Raw genomic sequence first — 22711 nt, 5'->3', positions numbered from 1 at the left:
TTAGTTAGGTTTAAGTAGTTCTAAGTTCTAGCGGACTGATGACCTCAGAAGTTAAGTCCCATAGTGCTCAAAGCCATTTGAACCATTTGAACTAATATTTGACCAAACAGGTCGAATGACTGCGCTACTCTACGTAAACAAGGAAGTGCTCGCAATGAGAGCTCGTCACAAACAGAGATATAAACTTAGACTCTACTATTCAACAGTACTGCACCAACGCCGCCATAAATCAAGTCATAGTGCTGTCCTTGCTATCTGCTTGAAATTTCTATTTTCTAAGCGATGGACAATGGTTATATCCGACTTGGTAGAACTAGTCACAGAGTCCTATTTAGGGTTGCCAGTTGTTTATTTCCATCAGTTCATTATATACGAAAATTATGAAGTACACCCAAATTAGAGAGGACTGTAGGACCCGTACTATGATGAACAATCATCTGTGTATTGTTTGATATCTTTCTGTGTAATGTGTGACGTCATGCATATGAACTTCTTACCATGAATGTTCGTATTTCTGTCTGTAACTGGGCTTCAGCAAAATGTTTACTTCGGTTTAGTCATTCTGTGCTTTTAGCGGGTACCGTGGGAGTTCACACGGCAGCTTTTCAAAGTTACTTGGATCTTTGTTTCTTTTCTATCTGAAGCCTGTTTTCCTGTGTACTATTGTTCCATAGACAGCTTTTGGTAATTTGAACTACTTTTTAGCCTCTACTTCTTCTAATCGACTTTTCTCCTGTGTTTGAATTTTCAAGTGTAGTTTTTTCCTTTATTTCTCGTGACCAGTTTTCTGCATTACTTTCCATAGCTGTGATGTTGCTCAGCTTTTCGTAACCGCGAACAGCCCACCGCTTGGTGCCCTTCCCTTTGAAGGTCTGGCCAGGCTTCCTAGTTCTGAAGCTTGATACCTGCCCCCGTCGCAAACTGATATCGCTGTGAGGCAGCCTCATCAGAGGAAAGTCTGATGAAAGCCGGCGTCGAGTAAAGACTCCAGTACAGTCCAGAACAAAGCAGTCACAAAAAGAGTGGCTACCATGTATATACCTGCATTGCCATAAAAAAAACATGAACAAAAATCATGCGTGTGCGACGAACTCGCCCATTTACAGATCTCTGATAAGCCTCGAGTACCTGTAGTCTAATACTGTGTCACTAAAATGCTGGAAGAGATGCAGTATTGCCTCTGCTGCACACGACGCTGCTCCCAGCGTAAGTTTTGACTCACCGGGAACCGGCGGGAGATTGTAACACCGGTCGCATGGTGTAGTAGTGAAGTCTAGGCGAAGGTCATAAAGGATCGTTATAATCAAACTTTCGTTACTTGAGCCAGTGCAGACGGAAAACTATTTATCGTATGGGCACCCAACTTTAGAAGAGTGGTGTTCAGACTTTGGTTTCTTAATTCTGCAAAAAATGGTTCAAATGGCCCTGAGCACTATGAGACTTAATTGCTGAGGTCATCAGTCCCCTAGAACTTAGAACTACTTAAACCTAACTAACCTAAGGACATCACACACACCCATGCCCGAGGCAGGATTCGAACCTGCGACCGTAGCGGTCGCACAGTTCCAGACTGTAGCGCCTAGAACCGCTCGTCCACTTAGGCCGGCTAATTCTGCAATTTTCGATTCAGTTTGCTTGCAAATTTCCTCCTTATGCCTAGTGAAAGAAAACACAATAAGAAATAACGTAATAATAATTATATAGCTTGAAAAGTACATTAAACAAAATTAGCAAAATTTAAAAGAAACACGTGACAAAATAAATGTAAATACCTGTTAGCTGCGTGTTGTATGTTTATAGTGGTGTTACGTTGGTGTGTGCTTTCATGTTCCATGAAATAACTTGTAAAGAGCATTTTATTGATGTGTTCAGAATTCCGTAGTAGGTAAAGCATATTCAGTTCTTTTGAACCCTATCATCATTCAAATGGTTTGGAGAAATGTTACGCCGGCCGGAGTGGCCGTGCGGTTCTAGGCGCTACAGTCTGGAGCCGAGCGACCGCTACGGTCGCAGGTTCGAATCCTGCATCGGGCATGGATGTGTGTGATGTCCTTAGGTGAGTTAGGTTTAATTAGTTCTAAGTTCTAGGCAACTGATGACCTCAGAAGTTAAGTCGCATAGTGCTCAGAGCCATTTGAGCCATTTGAGAAATATTAGCATCACTTCCACATCTAAGTACTGCGATTAGGAACAGGGACTACAATCAACATTGCAGAATGTTCAAATATAAATTGGTCACAATTACAATCTTGTAATTTTTATATGATCTTACGAGTGATCTTCATAGTGTTTGATGTTAATTTATACAAGCTACGCCGGTCATTTATTAGTTGTTGCGATTTTTTGTAAGTGTGAGGTACTCAATTTATTACTCGTTTTCAGAGGCAGATAACGTTACACGGATTTGTTTATACCAATGTATAGTTTCACTAAATCGTGGCTTGAAGATACTACTCTCATTATAAGACATATCTAAAACAGTAGGCACCTTACCTTATAAAGAAGAAATTCCTGCAAGTATATGTTTAGAGAACAGAAAGGTATGGAACTGAAACGTGTACCATCGAAAACGTAAAAGAATGTTAATAATTATGTGTACAAATAAAGAATGAAATGAAGAAGAACTAAAAAGGTTAGATAATGAAAGAAATCTACGAGACACCCTTACCAGAAGAAGGGATAAGTTCGTCGGATATCTGCTACGACATCCACTAACAGTTTACTAGGCACTGGAAGGAACGGTCGAGAGAAGAAACAGTAGAGCTAGACAAGCGTTAGAATTGATAAAACAGACTGATGAAGCTGGAGGACGTAGCTATTGCCTAGAGGTGGGAAGGTTGGCACAAGATGGGGAAAGATGGAACGCAGCATCAAACCAGTCTAAAAACCGATGACTGAAAACATTAAAAATTAAAAAAATCAATTGGAGCTGAGTGCAGTGCGCATAATCAAGGGCCTGTTTCTCTTGGCAGCATTATGTGTACTATTCGTAGCATACATCTCTGTGGCCAGACCTTGTTTTTCGGGGTAGTACGTTCACATCGCAGTTACCGCTAAAGTCTGCTTTTCTCCCAAATGAACTCGAGGCCTTCAGAGGAGAAAGTGTCGGTGGTGCGGGGGGGGGGGGGGGGGGTGTATTTACGTGGACGCAGAAACCTCGACGTGCACTAAGAGTGAGTAGGTTTGTAAAGATGACATACTTGATGTTTGTGCACTTCCTGATGCCTGTGGGGCGTGTAATGATTCGTCCTGAAAGACGTCAATCCTCGAGTACGCAGGGTTGAATGTCTTCAATAGCGAACGATTTAGCGCATGGAGTGGCCTGACTTCGGACCTGAACCTCATATTTAGGGTTCTCTCATGGCAGGCGCGCTACTGCCCGCCGTTAACACTGGATGTGCTGAGTGGCTGTTCGTAATTACACTATGTATGAGCACTGACGATACTCGTGCAGTACTAAACTGACACGTTCACTTTATACATTCCATACTTGTTCTAGGTTTAAACACAACTTTCCTTACTGTAATTATATGTTATATTTTATTTATATCGCATTGTTCTTAGGTTGTTTTCAGTTATCGTTGTTTTAAGAAGTTTTAATTGAAGTACGTAAACTAAAGTTTGAAGATCGTGTCATCAATGATGCAACGAGTATGAATACTGTTAATGAATACTGTTAATGAAAGCGTGGAAATGGTTCATCATGTTCAGGTCTCCCTAAATCACTTGAGGTAAATGGTAGGTGTTGCTTTTCTCTATTTTTGTGCCAATGGGGCCAGTCGTTCGTGTTAAATGTGTAAGACTCTACCCTTTCTTACTGGTGGCATTAGTCCCTTTGGATGTAGGACGTTCATTGTTTCTCTTCTGAATAAATATCTTCCACAATTCCCCCATAGAAGATAAAATTCCCTATTCTCCTGCTGTCTCTATTTTTTAATTACTGTTCGTTATCTGTCGTAGGACATTTTAAGTCACAGCCACCCTGCAGACAAACACTTCGTAGTGCACTTACATATGGGAAGGCAAGTATGGTGGGGCATAGTGGCTTTCGAGGCGACACGTATATTTCGTGCTGCACTTTTGTATGCACATGATGCGGCAGCAAAGATGACCTATCAGAGGTCGACCTGTGCTCCGCGTGCGTGTTCTCATTAAAAGTTTCCACGGCTCATGTAGATGCACAGCCTGTTGCTTCTCGTCGCTACTTTGTTGACGATGGACTCTACTTAGATACCCTTGTGGAAAGTTCAGTCCGTTAGATTGCTGCGCCGTACAAGCAGACAAGCCATGCTTAAATATAAGTCATATTACCGTTTGTTCCTTTGATTTCCATCGGAAACTGTTAGAACACTGGTGAGACGTACAATAGAATTCGTTTCTAAAATGTTTCGTCTAAGCGGGACAGGGGCTATAAGGTGCTGAATTAAGTCCTTTGGAATAGGAAATGTAAGTTCAGGATTATAATTAGAATGCAGTGAGATAAAGAATGATGAATTGCACAGAACAAGTATGGTGCCTTTGTACACACACAGCCGCCGCTTGTCGAAACAAATAACGGCGGCAATGTTCGTACAACAAAATGGTTCAAATGGCTCTGAGCACTATGGGACTTAACATCTGTGGTCATCAGTCTCCTAGAACTTAGAACTACTTAAATCTAACTAACGTAAGGACATCACACACATCCATGCCCGAGGCAGGATTCGAACCTGCGACCGTAGCGGTCACGCGGTTCCAGACTGAAGCACCTAGAACCGCACGGCCACACCGGCAGGCAATGTTCGTACATGGATACTGTTTGGATACCGTTGACACATTTTGGAGCACCTAGAACAACTTATTTCAGGCCGAAGCTGTTGAGTGAAAAATCAGTAAGTTGACTTATTTTGCACATTTTCATTCAATAATTTTATATGGAGTAATGTTCTGGGGTAAGTCATCTTTAAGAAATTCAACCTTCATTGCTCAAAAACGTGATGTATAAATAATATGTGGTGCTAACCCCCGATCGTCTTGTAGGCATATGTTTAAGGAATCGGACATTCTTCAAATGGTTCAAATGGCTCTAAGCTCTATGGAACTTAACATCTGAGGTCATCAGTCCCTTAGACTTACAGCTACTTAAACCTAACTAACCTAAGGACATCACACACATCCATGCCCGAGGCAGGATTCGAACCTGCGACCGTAGCAGCTGCGCGGTTCTGGACTGAAGCGCCTAGAACCACTCGGCCGAATTGGACATTCTGACTACTGCTTCACAGCATATTTATTCCCTCATGAAGTTTGTTGTAAATAATCTACTGCAGTTCAAAAGAACAATGATGTACTCAACTACAACACCAGAAGAAAAATTACAATTATTACACAACGTTAAGATCTTTTTAGCAGAGAAAGGGGTGCACAACGTTGCAGCAAATATGTTTGATCACTTACCCAGTGGTATAAAGCGCCTGACAGACAGCAAAGTAAAATTTTAAAATAAACAGAAAAAGTTTCTCCTTGGAAACTCCTTGCATGCCGAAAAAGAATTTCCATTATTGTAATGTGTAATGAGTAAGACTAACCAACTTACATCTATATGTCTTCTTTTTTATTTAAAAAAATTTTTTAAATGTGAATGCTCAGCATTTAGGCTTATTTACAAAGTAATTTGTGATATGAATTTAAAATGACTCGATCCACACCATTACGATTTATTGTGCAAACGATCCATGAAACATTAAACTAACTAACCTCCATTTGATTTTGTATTTATAAACCTGAAGTCCTGTTCATGCTGCTACCGAACTTGACTAATGCCCACTGTCCCTAACTCGAACCTTTTCATTTCCCTTATAAAATTTTCTTATTTACTCATCTGATTACGAAAACTAGCGTTCCACTCTCTGATCGGTAGAGTGCCTCTTTTGTTTTTCCTGATGACGACATATTCCTGAATATGGCCCACCCGGATATTTTATCTTCGAAATATTTTACCCAATAGTATGTTATCGTCATTTAACCATACAGTAGAACTGCGTATCCTCGAGAAAGGTAACGGCTGTAGTTTCCCCTTGCATTCAGCCGTTAGCAATACCAACACAAGGCCGTATTGGCTGGTTGTTACAATGGCAGGTCAGTCAATCATCCATGCTGCATCTCCTGCAACTACTGAAAAGGATGCTGTGCCTCTGCAGGAACCACGGGATAGTCTGTCCTCTCCAAAGATACCCCTCCGTTGCTTCTGCACCTACGGTACAGCTATGTGTACCGTTGATGCACGCCACCTTCCCCGCTTTGGCAATGTCTGCGGTTCGTGGGTCAGTGTTAAATACATATTTAAAAAAAGTCACTAGAAAAATGTCAAACTAATACGTTGTCGTGGTGTATATCAAATATAGTTGCGCTCTGCCAAAACCACGGTTCGGTAGTTTTGGTACGCTACATAAATGACGTAGAAGTGGTTCGATTACTCGTAATATTAGTTACATTGGTAGGGAAAGAAACATAAACGAAGGTATTTGAGAGAAACTGGGAACCGAGGATTTATCTTTATTTTTTGTTTGTTTGGTTGGTTGTTTTGCACATAATTAGAACCGCACATCATTCATTTTTAGTCAATTGTGTATTTTATAACCTTACAAAATATGAATTGCATTTTATAAGTAATAAAAATTAGTTGATCGAATAACTTCTGCTCTTTTATGCAACCAAAGCAATTAATTTTGATGCACGTACAGTTTACATACACAAATATAAAAAAATCGATGTAATTATTCTTGTTATTTTGTACTCAATAGAACATTCTTCATCATGTTCAAAGGCAAAAGTGCGAAATTTGTTTGTTAATAGCAGAAACATGTTTTATGCAAGCTCGACGGAGCATTGATATGATGTTTGATATGCTTCCATTACATAATAGTAACGGTGGGGATAATTTGTAAAATACGAATGAAGTCGAAACCTTGAACTACACGAAGAAAGATGATAATGCGAATATAAGTAAAAAGACTGATATGGAAAGAGTCGAGTAATATCAAGCAATTTTGTGCAGTGGCCGACAGTGTCTGTTATGTTGTATCAGAACCAACGTTTATTATTTAGCATTTATTTTGCAGCGAACAAAGCTGTTTCCATCTGAAGCAGTCCATTTGGATTAGATCTCAAATTCATGAAAAGAGGGGCGAATTAAATGGAATTTTATCACAAACTGTCCATTCCACAAGGCCAGAATCGCGCTAAACTGGTAGCTCACATAAAACCGAGCGTACAGCTAACAACTAGAAAAGAAAATTACCTTAATTCAGTATAAAATTTCCTAAGAGCCTCTGTCTACAAAAAAATGGTTCAAATGGCTGATCACTATGGGACTTCTGAGGTCATCAGTCCCCTAGAACTTAGAACTACTTAAACGTAACTAACCTAAGGACATCACACACATCCATGCCCGAGGCAGGATTTTAACCTGCAACCGTAGCGGTCTCGCGGTTCGAGACTGTAGCGCCTAGAACCGCTCGGCTACCCCAGCCGGCGTGTCTAGAAGATGGCTCTTTTTTCTGGCATCTGTGGCGTCCTGGCTGCGACGTAACAGCTGGTTTATCACAGTGGGATGTATAGCAAACTCTTTATTACCCCAGTAAGTTACAGCAGTCCAGGTGAGCGCCCTCTTCCGGTGGCGCTGCCCGGAATCGACCTATGGCGTCTATGTGCCACTGATGTGGTCAGGAGTCGATCTCGCGGCCCACAGTGTCATTAGGTTGGCTGTAGGTACTGCTTCAGTAGTGCCAAGACCTTGCAAGGTCGGCATACCTCGGCAGTATTGCGTCAGATGCGGCGGCCTGAACGTAGTTGTTACGTTGCAGACGGTGCAGCTGTGTCCCGGCCAGCACAAGCGAATGTCGGGTTCTCACAGGCGCCCTGCGGCTCAGTAACTAGGAGGGCATAGATTCGATGCCCCATCCGGTAGCGGTCTGCAGCACGAAGAACGAATCCAACACACAGTAGACGCCGGTTCGAAGCCCGGCTGTATCGATAAGCCCAGCCTGGCGAGATGGAAAGCTGTTATACGAGACAAGGCAGGTCCTGTTGCAGTTGGGGCCACGTACGCCGCCCGCCAAGCTCCATCGAAATGTCTCGAAACGCCGGTTATTGCCCCCAGCGCCCGCGTCGTGATTGAAGAGCTGCAGGCATGGCGCAAGTGCTCAGCTTGCGTGTGTTAGCGAATGTTTGGATCTTGGCATCGAGCCCTGGCTTGTGCCGCGCCGCCACATATGCTCTATCCACAAATGGAACACGAAATAACCTTAACATGTGTCATAAAAAATATCTCAGCCAAGTGGTTCACTGTGATTCATAGAGTATAGATGTATAGTGGCATCGATATGATCGTTCATTTTCTGCAGTCCTCTCATTTATCCAGCCTACTGTTTACCGTGGACTCCGAACCTCGCAGAAACTTGGCATTTTTCACATTAAGAAATTGCTGACAGACGTGAAAGAAGTCAAAAGTGACAGAAAAATTTATAAGCTTCTTAAGATCGCGTTATGAGTGTTTTAGTGCTTGAACGTCTTCCACAGAACTTTATTTGTTCGCAAATATGTCAGTGAACGTGCTCGATTGACAATTTTTTCTTGCACAAGTCGTACCCCAGCGAAAGTTCAATAAACATTAAAAAAATTTCTCATTCAAGTTAATATACATTTCGATAAGGGTGTGGTGATCATCTCTGTACACAGCTGTTGATGGGACCTCAAGCGAAAGTGGCTTCTCATTTTGCATTCTTGTTTTGCCATTTATCATCCTTCATATCGAGGAAGGTGGGGAAGTGTAAGACGCTAGACTCGACTCGTTTTAGGTTTTCTATGATTTCTCTAAATCACCAAAAGCGAATGTCAGGGTGGTTCCTTTGAAAGGTCACGGTCTATTTCCTTCCAGAGCCTTTTCCAATACGAGCTTGTACTTCATCTCTAACGAAATATAATGATATGAGCGTATGGCATCGTTGGCCGGGAGGCACCATCCGGCGAAGTTCGGCCACCAAGTGCAAGTCTTATTTCAGTCGACGCCACATTGGGCGACTTGCGCGCCGGTGATGAGGATGAAATGATGATGGGGACAACACAACATCCAGTTCCCGAGCGGAGAAAAATCACCAGCCAGGCCGGGAATCGAACCGGGGCCCGCCTACGTGAGAGGCGAACACGTTACCACTCAGCTAAGTAGGCGGACATCTCTAACGAATTCGTTGTCAACGGCACGTTAAACCTAGTTTTGCTTCCTTCCATCATTGACGAAGATTGTAACATCAGTACCGTAGCTTCGTTTCCGAATGGTTCAAATGTCTCTGAGCACTATGGGACTTAAATTCTGAGGTCATCAGTCCCCTAGAACTTAGAACTATTTAAACCTAACTAACTTAAGGACATCACACAGATCCATGCTCGAGGCAGGATTCGAACCTGTGACCGTAGCGGTCGCACGGTTCCAGACTGTAGCGCCTAGAACCGCTCGGCCACCCCGGCCGGCTTCGTTTCAGACTCAGTCGTAACAGTCTACCAGAGATAGTGAACATTTCCATAGGTCATTTATACTTTAATTATTTACTTTTGTTACTACTTCATGTCTTCTGCAGTTGCCTTGCTATGAACAGCAAAGTATGTGTACTTACGAGCAGCTTTTCAATTTTTTCTTCTTATACCACTGCTAATCCTCTTAATGTCTATGACGCAAATTCAGCTTCCTCTCGCGAATATTGAATGGAAAACCTTTTCGCGATAAACTTTGCTTCGTTGCGCCAGTGAAGAAGGTCGATAAACAATGACAATTAAAATAGGTTTTGTGATCTTGAAATATCTGAGTTCAGTGTCCATATAAGTAAATGGCTTTCAGCAGCAGCACAGACACGCGCAGTATAAATAAATTATCCGGATAATTATGGATGTAAATTGTCTCAATTACCCGCGCTGGTACAAAGTGATTGAATGAGCGTATCTCTCGTTCTTGCCTCGTGTTCTGCAATGAAGCACAGGAGAAATGCAAAACGTTTTAACTTCTGTTTATTATAGTGCTGACTTAGCACAGACGAATTTAATATACACGTATTTAATTATAAAAAGTTAACTTATTAAATACTTCGTGCAGTCAGATTTTTAATGGGCTCCTGCCGCCACTTGCATGTATTTGTGAATCGTATTATCAAAAATATCAAGACATTTGAGATTATTTCGTCTCGAAATACTTAGCGCAACAACGCGGCTGCGGAATGAGATATACTTGCCATAATCTTTCAGCCTTGTCAGCTAGCTTATGGATGTTAATGACTGTAAATGTTTCCACTTGTGTTCTTGTCCAGAAGTAGCCGGCTACCGATAACTATGACATTAGAGATTGGTTTAGATTAGAGAAAGATAAGGAAGTTAATGTGTGAGAGTTTTGATTAAATACTGTGTAAATCATTATGCTGCTGAAACGGTAGAAGTGCTTACTATTTTTTTTAAATGTAAAGAACAAGAATAATTACAACAAAACAATATGGTAGACAATCCATTGTGCACAATTTTATTCTGTACTAATTAATCACACCAGCAATTATTCACGTAATTTAGAAATACAGGTGCCCTTACAATTGCATTAATGCGTCATGTTCACAGCGTGAAAAATAGACAACGCACGTTTTCGACATTCTTGAATACACGGAGTTCTTACAGTGTTAAACTTGTATTCACTCTCAAGTTTTCTACGACTTCCTCCGTCATCAGGAGATTTCTGTTGGCCGTTTGGTGCTCCATTTAGTTGGCCAAATTATGTCATGGAGACGTGTTTTATGCGTAGATTCTGAAGATTTTATATATATTTCGTTTGATTTTAGAAAAAGCTAAAGAATGACATAGCCACAGACAACTAGGCCCGGGGCAAGGGGGGCGTGGGGGGGGGGGGGGGGGGCATATAATTAACAGAAATTTAAAAAAAGAAAGAGCTGACAGGGATTTGTTTCAGTTAGGGCAGTAGCTATTGTCACGGTCCTATCGCAGCATATAGCCTGTCGCTGTAGCTTCTAGAGCTGCTGGAGTACTGAGAAGCTACCGCGCTGCTGCTACGGTCGCAGGTTCGAAACCTGCCTCGGGCATGGATGTGTGTGTTGTCCTTAGATTAGTTAGGTTTAAGTAGTTCTAAGTCTAGGGGACTGATGACCTCAGATGTTAAGTCCCATAGTGCTTAGAGCCATTTGAACCATTTGAAGCTTCCTGTGCTTGGGCGCTACGATTGATTACTGTTAAATATTGGCCAAAGTTGTATGTGGCCTAACACAATAACTAACTGAATATGTCGTGAGTCACGTCTCGCGACTAACGAAAACTTGTGTCAGACCGGAACTCGCCACGCGGGATTAGCCGAGCCGTCTCAGGCGTTGCAGTCATGGACTGTGCGGCTGGTCCCGGCGGAGGTTCGAGTCCTCCCTCGGGTATGGGTGTGTTTGTTTGTCCTTATGATAATTTACGTTAAGTAGTGTGCATGCTTAGGGACTGACGACCTTAGCAGTTAAGTCCCCTAGGATTTCACACACATTTTTTTTTGAACCGGAACTCGAAACCAGATTTCCTTATTTTTTTCTAGCAAACACCGTAACCATTAGCTTTTATGAGCACGCGCGCAGGTGTGATTCAAACTTCCATTTTCACTGGCATTTCCCCCTATGATTTCCACAAACTACACCCAGAGATCCTGTGTTCGAATAATACGAATATGAGAACGAATTTGGTGGAAGACCGTGGCATATCCTGCCACAATGGATGCATATCAGTTGAATTACTTCCACAGAAATGAATTGAATGTATTGATGGAGACCAAATAAATGAAGATGTGATGACATGAAATGGTGTCAGTGCAAACCGTTCAGATATTCTGAACGTGCAATGTAATCGACAAGCTGTGACTAATGAAAAGCGCCTTGCGGCAGGGCAAGTCACGACCCTCCATCATATCTGTTTCACTGCAACTGCTGTTCAGGTGTGGAGAACAACCTGCCTTTGTTGTAAAGTAACAGGAGGAAAACCAGTCACAATGAAAGTTTGAGTCACATCTGGGGTCATGCTCAGATAACGTAATGGAAAAAGCGAGTCCTCATTAAAAACGAAGGTTGAAACTCATGTGTTCCTACCTTACCATTGGAATTCACTCTTTGGAATTCAGAAGTTATACGGGGTGAAATGCAGGGGGGCAAAATACAGAGTGATTCAAAAAGAATACCACAACTTTAACAATGTGTATTTAATGAAAAAAACATAATATAACCTTCTGTTATACATCATTACAAAGAGTATTTAAAGAGGTTTTTTTTTTCACTCAAAAACAAGTTCAGAGATGATCAATATGGCCCCCTCCAGACACTCGAGCAATATCAACCCGATACTCCAACTCGTTCCACACTCTCTGTAGCATATCAGGCGTAACAGTTTGGATAGCTGGTGTTATTTCTCGTTTGAAATCATCATTGGTGGCTGGGAGAGGTGGCCGAAACACCATATCCTTAACATACCCCCCATAAGAAAAAATCGCAGGGGGTAAGATCAGGGCTTCTTGGAGGCCAGTGATGAAGTGCTCTTGTCACGGGCTGCCTGGCGGCCGATCCATCGCCTCGGGTAGTTGACGTTCGGGTAGTTACGGACAGATAAGTGCCAATGTGGTGGCGCTCCATCCTGCTGAAATATGAATTGTTGTGCTTCTTGTTCGAGCTGAGGGAACAGCCAATTCTCTAACATCTCCAGATACTGTAGTCCAGTTACAGTAGCACCTTCGAAGAAAAAGGGACCAAAAACTTTATTGGCCGAAATGGCACAGAAAACGTTCACCTTAGGCGAGTCACGTTCATACTGAGTTGTTTCCCGCGGATTCTCAGTGCCCCATATACAGACATTGTGACGGTTGAGTTTCCCGTTAGTGTGGAAAGTTGCTTCATCACTAAACACAATCTTTGAAACGAGAGATTCATCTGTTTCCATTTGAGCAAGGATAAAATCACAGAAATCGATTCTTTTAATCTTATCAGCTGCAGACAGTGCTTGAACCAATTTCAGACGATAAGGTTTCATAACTAACCTTTTTCGTAGGACTCTCCATACAGTTGATTGTGGAATTTGCAGCTCTCTGCTAGCTCTGCGAGTCGATTTTCCTGGGCTGCGAACAAATGCTTGTTGGATGCGTGCTACATTTTCATCACTCGTTCTCGGCTGTCCAGAACTTTTCCCTTTGCACAAACACCCATTCTCTGTAAACTGTTTATACCAACGTTTAATACACCACCTATCAGGAGGTTTAACACCATACTTCGTTCTAAATGCACGCTGAACAAGTGTGGTCGATTCACTTCTGCCGTACTCAATAACACAAAAAGCTTTCTGTTGAGCGGTCGCCATCTTAGCATCTACTGACGCTGACGCCTAGTCAACAGCGCCTCAAGCGAACAAATGTACAACTAAATGAAACTTTATAGCTCCTTTAATTCGCCGACAGATAGTGCTTAGTTCTGCCTTTTGTCGTTGCAGAGTTTTAAATTCCTAAAGTTGTGGTATTCTATTTGAATCACCCTGTATAATACTTTATGGACAGAGAACGAGTAGGACTCGGCCAGCGGCAGTTAGTCGGGCGGGCGGCGCCCGAGTCTTGCTCGTGCTATGTGTAAATACAAAAGCACTCCGTCTTCAGGCCACAAGTGGCCCATTGGGACCATCCGACCGCCGTGTCATCCTCAGCTGAGGATGCGGACAGGAGGGGCGTGTGGTCAGCACACCGCTCTCCCGGTCGTTACGATGGTTTTCTTTGACCGGAGCCGCTACTATTCGGTCGAATAGCTCCTCAGTTGGCATCACGAGGCTGAGTGCACCCCGAGAAATGGCAACAGCTCATGGCGCCCGGATGGTGACCCATCCAAGTGCCAGCCACGCCCGACAGCGCTTAACTTCGGTGATCTGACGGGAACCGGTGTACCCAGTACGGCAAGGCCGTTGCCATGTGTAAATACAGGGGGGTTATAATTAAACATCCCTTATTTAACACGTTATAACACGAAAACTAATTACCGTACGAGTACCAAACTTGGTAGAAATAATGTCAAGGACATGGGGAAGAGAAATAATTCAGAATCAGTTCAATTGAGACACTTTTTGTATGCTGCTACGATACATAATACCGATACATACCGGTACCATTACTGCTACAAAAGGGGCTCAGTCTGCCACCCATCAGTGTCCAGAAGAGTCTGAAAGCGCAGGATTGCATTCTGCACATCTGAGTGAAGCATGTCCGTCGGTATACTGGCTACCTCTCTTGATATCCTGCGCTTCAGATCATCACGTATGTGAATGTGCCTCTGGTAAACCGTGTCCTTCAGGTAGCCCCACAACCAGAAATCACAGGGAGTGAGATCAGGTGGTCGTGCCGGCCAAGCATTTGGAAATCTATCTGGCTCTTCCAGGGTTACTGGGTCAGCCACGAATATCTCTTTGACACAACCCAGACTGCGTGTCGAAGGACATGAAAACGGAGTTTGGTACTTGAAACGAGAGTGAGGAAGGCTTCTGGTTTATCCCCAGTGTTACTCTCTCTGTACGTTGAGCAAGCAGTAAAGGGAACTAAGGAATATTTGGAAACGAAATTTTAAGTTCGGGGAGATGAACTGAAAGTGTAAGATTTTCCGATGACGTAATATTTCTGTCAGATACGGCATAGGACTTGAATAAAGTGTAGCCTAAATAACAGTGTACTGAAAAGAGATTATAAGACGAACATCAAAAAAGTAAAAAAAGGTGAAGAAGTGTATTCGAATCAAACCATGGGAAGGGAACGGAATGCTAAGGGAATTAGACTCGGAGATGAGTCGTTAAACGTACTGTACTAGCGAAATAACTGAGAGAAGGAGAAGTAGAGAGAATATAAACTGCAGACTCGCAGCAGCGAGAAAATTTTTTCTTAAAAACGAGAGGTATGTGATCTTTGAAACTTTACTTCGACTCGTCCTCTGAGCTTCGTGTCGTCGCGCTAGTCTAATTGGCGTCTTCTGCTAGAACACATACGCTCTTAGAAATGTGGTTGCACGCGAATCAAATTACGCGATGGATCTCTTCCTGTCAACCATACGTGCGCGGCCTAAAACGCACACTACCCTACAATAAACCGGAAAAACTGCTCAACACTCCACTCCCGCGCATGGGGAACGCACTTTCAAGTTCTTATTGTACGTTTATGTAGATGAAATATTTTGTCGACAACGGTGGATCACTAACGTCTAAATTCAGAAGTCAGTATTACTACCGAAACAGCACCTGATCTGCAGAGAGCACACAACACAGACAATTTCACGAGCTCCAACAAACTCCACAAAATTGTTTAAAGATTCCAGTCTTTCAGCCAATCAGCCTCAAGAGCAGAATTCAAGCATTCTCATTGGTTATTTCCTTCTCCTTCGGAAAATACTGCTTCCTACACGGACTCTGACAAGTTTATTTTTAAGCGTGCTAGAAAATACCTCCAGTCATGGGAAAGTTTCCAGCCCTGGAGCCAACCTAGTAGACTTCGACCACAAGCCACTTTAGGGGGATTAAGGCAGAAACCAGCCATCAGCTGCAGGCTGAGTAAAGCCCCGTTCCACCAGCGTCCCTAACAGCATTGCCGTAAATGATATATTACACAGCGAATGCAAATTTAACTGCTGGAGAGTATTTTGTGGAAGTGTTTGTATGGAAGGTAGCATTATACGGAAGTGAAACGTGGATGATAAAAGCGCAGTAAAGAAGAAATCAAAAGTTTTGGAAATGTTGTGGTACAGAACATTGCTGAGTAGACTGGATAAGCAATGGTAAGAATCTGAATCAATTAGGGGTGAAAAGAAATTTATGGCACAGCTTGACTTAAGGAAGTGAGAGGTTTATAAGACACATCGTAAGGTATCAAGGGATAATTGATTTGGTAATGGACGAAATGAAGTGGGTAAAAGTTATACAGAGAAATCAAAGCTTGTCTACAGAGTTAAACTTATGCAGGTTGTAGTAGTCACCCAGATAGGGAAAAAATTGTACAGGATAAACTAGTGTGAAGAGCTGTATCAATACAATTTTTTGGACTGATGGCCACGCCAACAAAACAGCTATTTTATGACCCTTCGTTTAGGAGAAAAAGGTTTAAATCTTAATCAGACAATTGACATTTCGGTTTTCCGTGGTTTACCAAAATCGGCATGACGAATGTAGACACGGTTGCTTCGAAGGTTTCAGTCGATTTCCTGAAGTATCTTGGTCGAATGTGAACTTGAGCTAGGTTTTTAAATATGTCATCGTAAATGACACGTTAAATAATAGTATTCCTTGCTTCATACACTTTTACGGTTGGATCTCTGTCTGCTAGAAACTGGATTGTGGTACTACCGCCAGTGTAGAAATTGTTTTTACAAACATTTTACAAGCATCTACAATGCGCTATTTTACATAGAATTTAAACGTTTCATGAGCAAATTCGGCCGAATGAACTTCGCCCTTGGTTTACAACTGTCACACACTGAAGGCGATACTAACCTTGTGCTGTGCCGTTATTGAGTCTTTAGAATAATCAGCAAACCTTAAAGTACCTTCGCCATGCCTGTTAGGAACAGCTGGAAGATATACTATTCGATTTGTATTAACCTCTGATGATCCAGAGCAGTGCATGAGAACTCCGTGGTCACGTATCTCAGCGCAAGCATCTGCTAGAATTGCAGAACTGTGTGGGACTTGTCATACTCCTTTGGACTATTTATTTTTGTACGCTAACTCCAAGCATAGTGTGGTTGCTTTAATACCCGGCAAACACTTTGACGAACCCCTGTCCTAATAAGTGCTCAGATTGTTTCCTGTGGCTTCATGGAAACTATCCCAGGTATTACTTTTCGGATTAAATTAAGAGTGGCCCTGCCAAGTGGTAGTATCGAACACATGGTTGTGTTCCTTTTGTAGAGAGTAATCGATGAAAGTCAATGTTCGTGAGTGAGAAACATCCCAAACAGAAATCAAACTAGAACATTCACTATCTGCAATTTTATTTGATATTGCAATTGACAGCCGGCCGCGGTGGCTGAGCGGTTCTAGGCGCTTCGGTTTGGAACCGCGCGACTGCTACGGTCACAGGTTCGAATCCAGTCTCGATCATGGATATGTGTGATGTCCTTAGGTTAGTTAGGTTTAAGTAGTTCTAAGTTCTAGGGGACTGATGACCCCAGCTGTTAAGTCCCATAGTGCTCAGAGCCATTTGAACCATTTTGCAATTAACAAAATACACTGGAGTCCAAAATTAAAGCAACAAACTACTGTTTCCCTGTTCTGTGTCTAATTGACGAATAATCAAACTGTCAATAGCTGTCTGTACGATCGCATTCTGCACGGAAGGTGGGCCGCGCGGAGTAGCCGCGCGGTCTTAGGCGTCTTGTCACGGTTCGCGCGGCTCTCCCCGCCGGAGGTTCGAGTCCTCCTTCGGGCATGTGTGTGTGTGTGTGTGTGTGTGTGTGTGTGTGTGTGTATTGTCCTTAGCAAGCGTAAGTTAGTTTAAGTTAGATTAAGTAGTGTGTAAGCTTAGGGACCGTTGAACTCAGCAATTTGGTCGATAAGATCTTACCACAAATTTCCAAATTTGCACGGAAGATGGCATTCAGGTCAACGGGCGACCACACCCACCACGACGTAAGGGCATCTATCACACGGTGTAGTGTTTGCTGTGTAGTCCCACATCCACAGTCGCTGTGTACACAGTCACAGACGGTGCAGTATGGCACAGAGAAGACGCCTACCAGGCTCTCTGCGGTTGGTTGCAATAGGGAGAATGAAGCAGGACAGTCTCAAATTGATGTGTCTCGATGGCTTAATGTGAATCGTTCTGTAGTTTCTCGGATGTGGTAGCAGTTTTTAGAGACCGAAACTGTATTCCAAAGACCAGGGCAGGGCCGAGCACGTGTGACATCAGAAAGAGAGGACCGTTTTTTTGGCTGTAAGGGCACGACGGAGCCGCCTTAGTACTGCACGGCAACTGGCATCTGACCTCACAGCGTGCACTGGACGCCTTGTATCGAGCTAAACGTTGTACAAAAGGCTTCGGCAGAGAGGCCTTCACTGTCGGAGACCTGCTGTATGTGTACCTCTGACGCGTCTTCACAGAAGGGAACGTCTAAAGTTGACAAGCTGCGGCATGGTCGCGAATTGAACAGTGCTGCTGACAAGCTGACTCTTGCATATACTATTATTTATATATATTTCACGATGCTGGTGCTGATTTTGTGTTTGCCATTTGACGATGCCACTATGGCTCCAGTATATTGGGACATGTTTTTATAAAACAGATCTGAAGATGGTCATTATACGCCGAAACCGGTAGTCTGCCAATAAAAAATATTGAGACCATAGACTTATAGCAAAGGAAATTTAGTCTACGGTTGAATCGTTCACATGCCACCTGGACGGTCGAAGAGTGAGCCAATGTTCTCTTCACAGATGAATCCCGATTTGGTCTGGAGAGTAATTCTCGGCGGATTCGCATCTGGAGGGATCGTGGAGCATGATTTCGGGAACCAAACATCTTGTAAAGAGACCGATATCGAGGAAGATCGCTAATGGTTTGAGCAGGGATTATGTTGACAATTCGAATACATCGTCATGAAATTGTACGGGTGAATCGGCAGGGTTTAATTGCTGTCGGGTATCGTGACGAGATCGTGGGACCTCATGTGCAGTTACTGCGACATGCTGTGGGCCCAGACTTCGTATTAATGGACGACTATACTCGCCCTCATAGAGTACAGGTAGTTGACGTTTTCTTGGACGCATGGCGTGACCTGCTCGCTCTCCCAATTTGAATCCCATAGAACATGTCTGGGGTGCACTTGGGAGACTGGTTCCACTACGTCACCATCCACCATCCACTCTTCAAGACCTGGGAGCAGGTCTGCGGGAAGAATGCGCGTTATTGCCTCAACGTGAGATTGATGACATCATTCACGGCATGCCCTATCGTTGTCAGGCCTATATTGCTGCCAGAGGTGGTGAAACTGAGCATATTAACCAGCTGTCAGAATGTGTGTTCAAATCCGTTATGTTGGGAAAAACGAAGAACATGTTTGTCTTCCATTATGCATGTTGCAGTTGTTTACGGTCTGTATTATTCACAGTGTTTCTACTTTAGTATCACCTTTTTATACTGTTTTGTGGCAAAATAAAAGCACCCTTGCAAAATTTCCGTTTGTTGCTTTAATTATGGACACCAGTGTGATTGAGAAATTAAATTTATTACAAAATAGGGAAATATTAAGACTATAGAAAATGGAATATTATTTGTGAGAACAGAGCACAGTTTCTCAATATTGTTCATCCAGAAGAGAAGAGCCTTCATGGTTTCTAAAGCATAACAATAATAATAACAGATACTAAGATGTTTTGTAATTGAACGGAAACGGCTATCATTGTGGAGAAAGTGCGACAATAGGTTGTAAAATAAGACATTTTAATAAGTCAGTTGGGGGGGAGGGGGGCGTTCTGACTTGGCAAACCATCGGTCGAGAAACATCATCAAGCAACACTGGTGGAATGTGGACACCTAGTGTTATCGGTGATCCCGATCTTCGAACACGAGCTTACTCATTTAGTCGCGACTTTACGGCGGAATCTCGCTGCAGTGGTAGCTGGTCGACATTGCCGAGCGTAAGGTTGCACGGAGCTCATCATTTCAGGTATAGGTCGTTTGTCTTCAGTAGTGCAAGATCACGATTGTCTTTTCTATTCCATTAGTTGCAGTTCATAGAAAAGCGAACACTACACCACATTGCAATGTCAGTCTGCCCTTGAAGTTCCCTCTAAAGTCTAATTGTTAGAGTATACTTCCGCAGTTCGTCCGGCAGAAATTCTCTGCTGTCGATATACGTTTTTGCCCCTAATGCTCTAACCAAGCACTCTATCGGAACTTTTCACAAACTCTGATCCTGCAAAGCTGCATGATCTGACATGTTCACCTGAGCAGTGCCGTCGTAACTGCTACGTCGCAAACTTTCAGCATACATTTGTCATTGTTTCCCTAACATCACGACCTCTCTACATTTACTCTAGTTTCCATATCTATACCACTGATTAGTCCGCAGCTCGTGGTCTCGCGGTAGCGTTCTCGCGTCCCAAGCATGGGGTCCCGGGTTCGATTACCGACGGGGTCAGGGATTTTCACCTGCCCCAAGATGACTGTGTGTTGTTGTGTCGTCTTCATCGTCATCAATCATCCCCCTTACGGTCGGAGGAAGGCAACGGCAAACCACCTCCATTAGGACCTTGTCTAGTCCGGCGGTGCAGGTCTCCCGCATCGTTCCCCTACGCTCTGTCAAGAAGCATGGTACTTCATTTCCATACCACTGATTATCACGGTAAAAGTCTCCCGTCCAGTTATAACAATAAGAGCGATTTTCAGTAGTCTGTCTGGGGGTTGAAGAAGTACTCGCGCTAGTATTATGAGAGTCGCCACAAGAGATTAGATCCCTGCCACCGACAAGCATTTGTGCCTGGCACAAAGCGGAGGGCGCTGTGTAACTGTTCTCCAGTGGCATGAGAGGCATAATTTGCATGCTGGAGCTGTCCAAGGATATCAGCGAGCACATAAGACTACTTGTAACTGAGACTGAATTATAATTAATAGATAATGAAATGGTAGCAACTAGCTACAATCGTGACAAGATTGAGTGACGAATGAAAGGAAATAGGAAACTGATCATCTAAACGATAAGAAAACTGAATTAAAAAGTAACCAGGCTGGGGTGACATCCACCCTGTGTTTGATAGCGCTTTTAGGCGGAAACATTTCTCCTGCATATGGACATGATAGACAGATACATTTGCTTCTCGTACCACTAGACGGTGGAGTCCAATTGGTGGGCCATCTTGGTAGCTCCGTAGCAAGGACAGAACTGGACTTTAATCGCAGTAACTAATCTTATGTTCTTCCCTGTGTCAGCTGATAGTTATTTTAGTGATTCAATTATTCACCAATTATTATGTGAGCAAAGTTGTCGTCATCAATAACATAGCATGGATGCTACGAATACTCGTCATGCACTAAAGAAATGACGTTTAAACACGATGATTACAATCGAAATACTAAATCGGATATTTAATTCATCTAGTATTATTATTATTATAGCATCAACGCTCCTGGCGACCGTTTATTTAATTTTCACGTGAATAGTGCAGCTATATTTCCAACCAGACCTATTTAGCTGTGTGAGTTTTCGAAGTCAACAAAGTCCAAGGTGGTGATAATGAGGAAATGTGTTTGCTATAACATTCCACGTATCTTACTTGCGGCCCGCGTCTGCCGAGATGACGGAAATGCTATTCCAATTACCCATATACATTATAGCTGATATTTATTCCTCGAGGTACAGCACATTATAAATAAGGATTTTTAAAGTGCAAAACATAATTTTGTAGCAATTTAATAATCACGGCTTCTTTTACGGCTTGTAGTCCACACAGCTGATACGTCGTTGATATTTCTTGTAAACCATCAGTTTCTTAAATTGTTTTATTCCACCGTCAGCCTCTACCTACCACGAGCTAAACTTTGAATCCCCTGTTGTGAACCGCACTGTACAGCATATCAGTAGGTATCATGAGAAACGGCTATAGGATGTTGTCTTTTAGCACCCCTGATGAGGTCGGACGATCGCGGTAGACTTGTGACTTTAGTCAAGCCCACAACCCGGAAGTGGTGGCTCAGCAAGCGATACTGACTAAGCGATGTGCACAAGAGATTTTTCACACGTCTAGCAACTTGGGGTGGAGCGCTATCCTGCATAAAAGTGGTACCTCCCAGTAGGTGTTTATCAGCCAGGCTAGGGACGATGCAATTCTGTAACATATAAGCGTACGTCACATCCGTTACGTTGACAATTTGGAAAGCAGCACCAGGCGCTTCCTCGAAGAAAAAGGGTTCGATCACGACTAACGTGCTAAAGCGTCAGCAACAGTGCCTTTTCTGGTAAAGTCAACATGCCGTGCTTGCTGGTGCACCTGACTCCCTCTCTCGCCACAGCTCATTTTATACACGATTCTCATGCGGCGTCACCGACGTGTTGTTGTCCAGCGCCATCTGTTGACCTGTTTTTGCACTTGTTCTTGGTTTCCATAAAATCTAGAGTTATAAAACAACCGTAGGCTACTGCAGACTACCAGAAGAAAGCGCAGACAACGAGACCACGGTAGTTTTTCTAGTAGCTTTGGTTAGTTAAGCTCGTACACGTCTTACCGGTACGTTGGATGTGTTGCATACATGTCGGGGGCTACCTTGTGAAGATCGCTTTCTTTGCGTATGCGATCTATATTTTATTAGATTTCCTTAAAAACTAGACATAGTGATCCGTCGAGAAACTGACTGAGAGTCTATAAAGAGCCAGGTAACCTACATAACATTTTAGTTTTACATAGCTATTCTCCTGTCTGTCACTTTGGAAGAAACAGTATTTACAGAAGAAGTGGAATTGCCAACGTTCAGTTCAGGTTTTATTCGAATATTGTTGATCTGTAACGTGAAACAGAAGGCTGTTGTAGTAAAAATAAATAAAAGAATACAGATTTATCGTATAACGCTAGCAGACTAATTTCCTCAACAAAAAGGTAAAATAAAAAACTGCAAACCAAAAATACATCAAACATCACTTCAATATTTTGTCGAATTTATATAAAA

General features: G+C 42.9%; 1 protein-coding gene and 1 pseudogene across 1 annotated transcript in view; one reads left to right on the top strand and one right to left on the bottom strand.

Annotated features, from left to right (window-relative positions):
• Positions 1-22711, top strand: part of LOC124722314 (rho GTPase-activating protein 7) — a 558315-nt gene that overhangs the window by 312669 nt on the left and 222935 nt on the right. The window lies entirely within an intron of this gene.
• Positions 13872-13988, bottom strand: LOC124723798 (annotated as a pseudogene).

The sequence above is a fragment of the Schistocerca piceifrons genome, chromosome X (assembly GCF_021461385.2).
Source record: "Schistocerca piceifrons isolate TAMUIC-IGC-003096 chromosome X, iqSchPice1.1, whole genome shotgun sequence".
Classification (NCBI taxonomy): domain Eukaryota; kingdom Metazoa; phylum Arthropoda; class Insecta; order Orthoptera; family Acrididae; genus Schistocerca; species Schistocerca piceifrons.
This window is presented reverse-complemented; position numbering and strand designations above follow the sequence as displayed.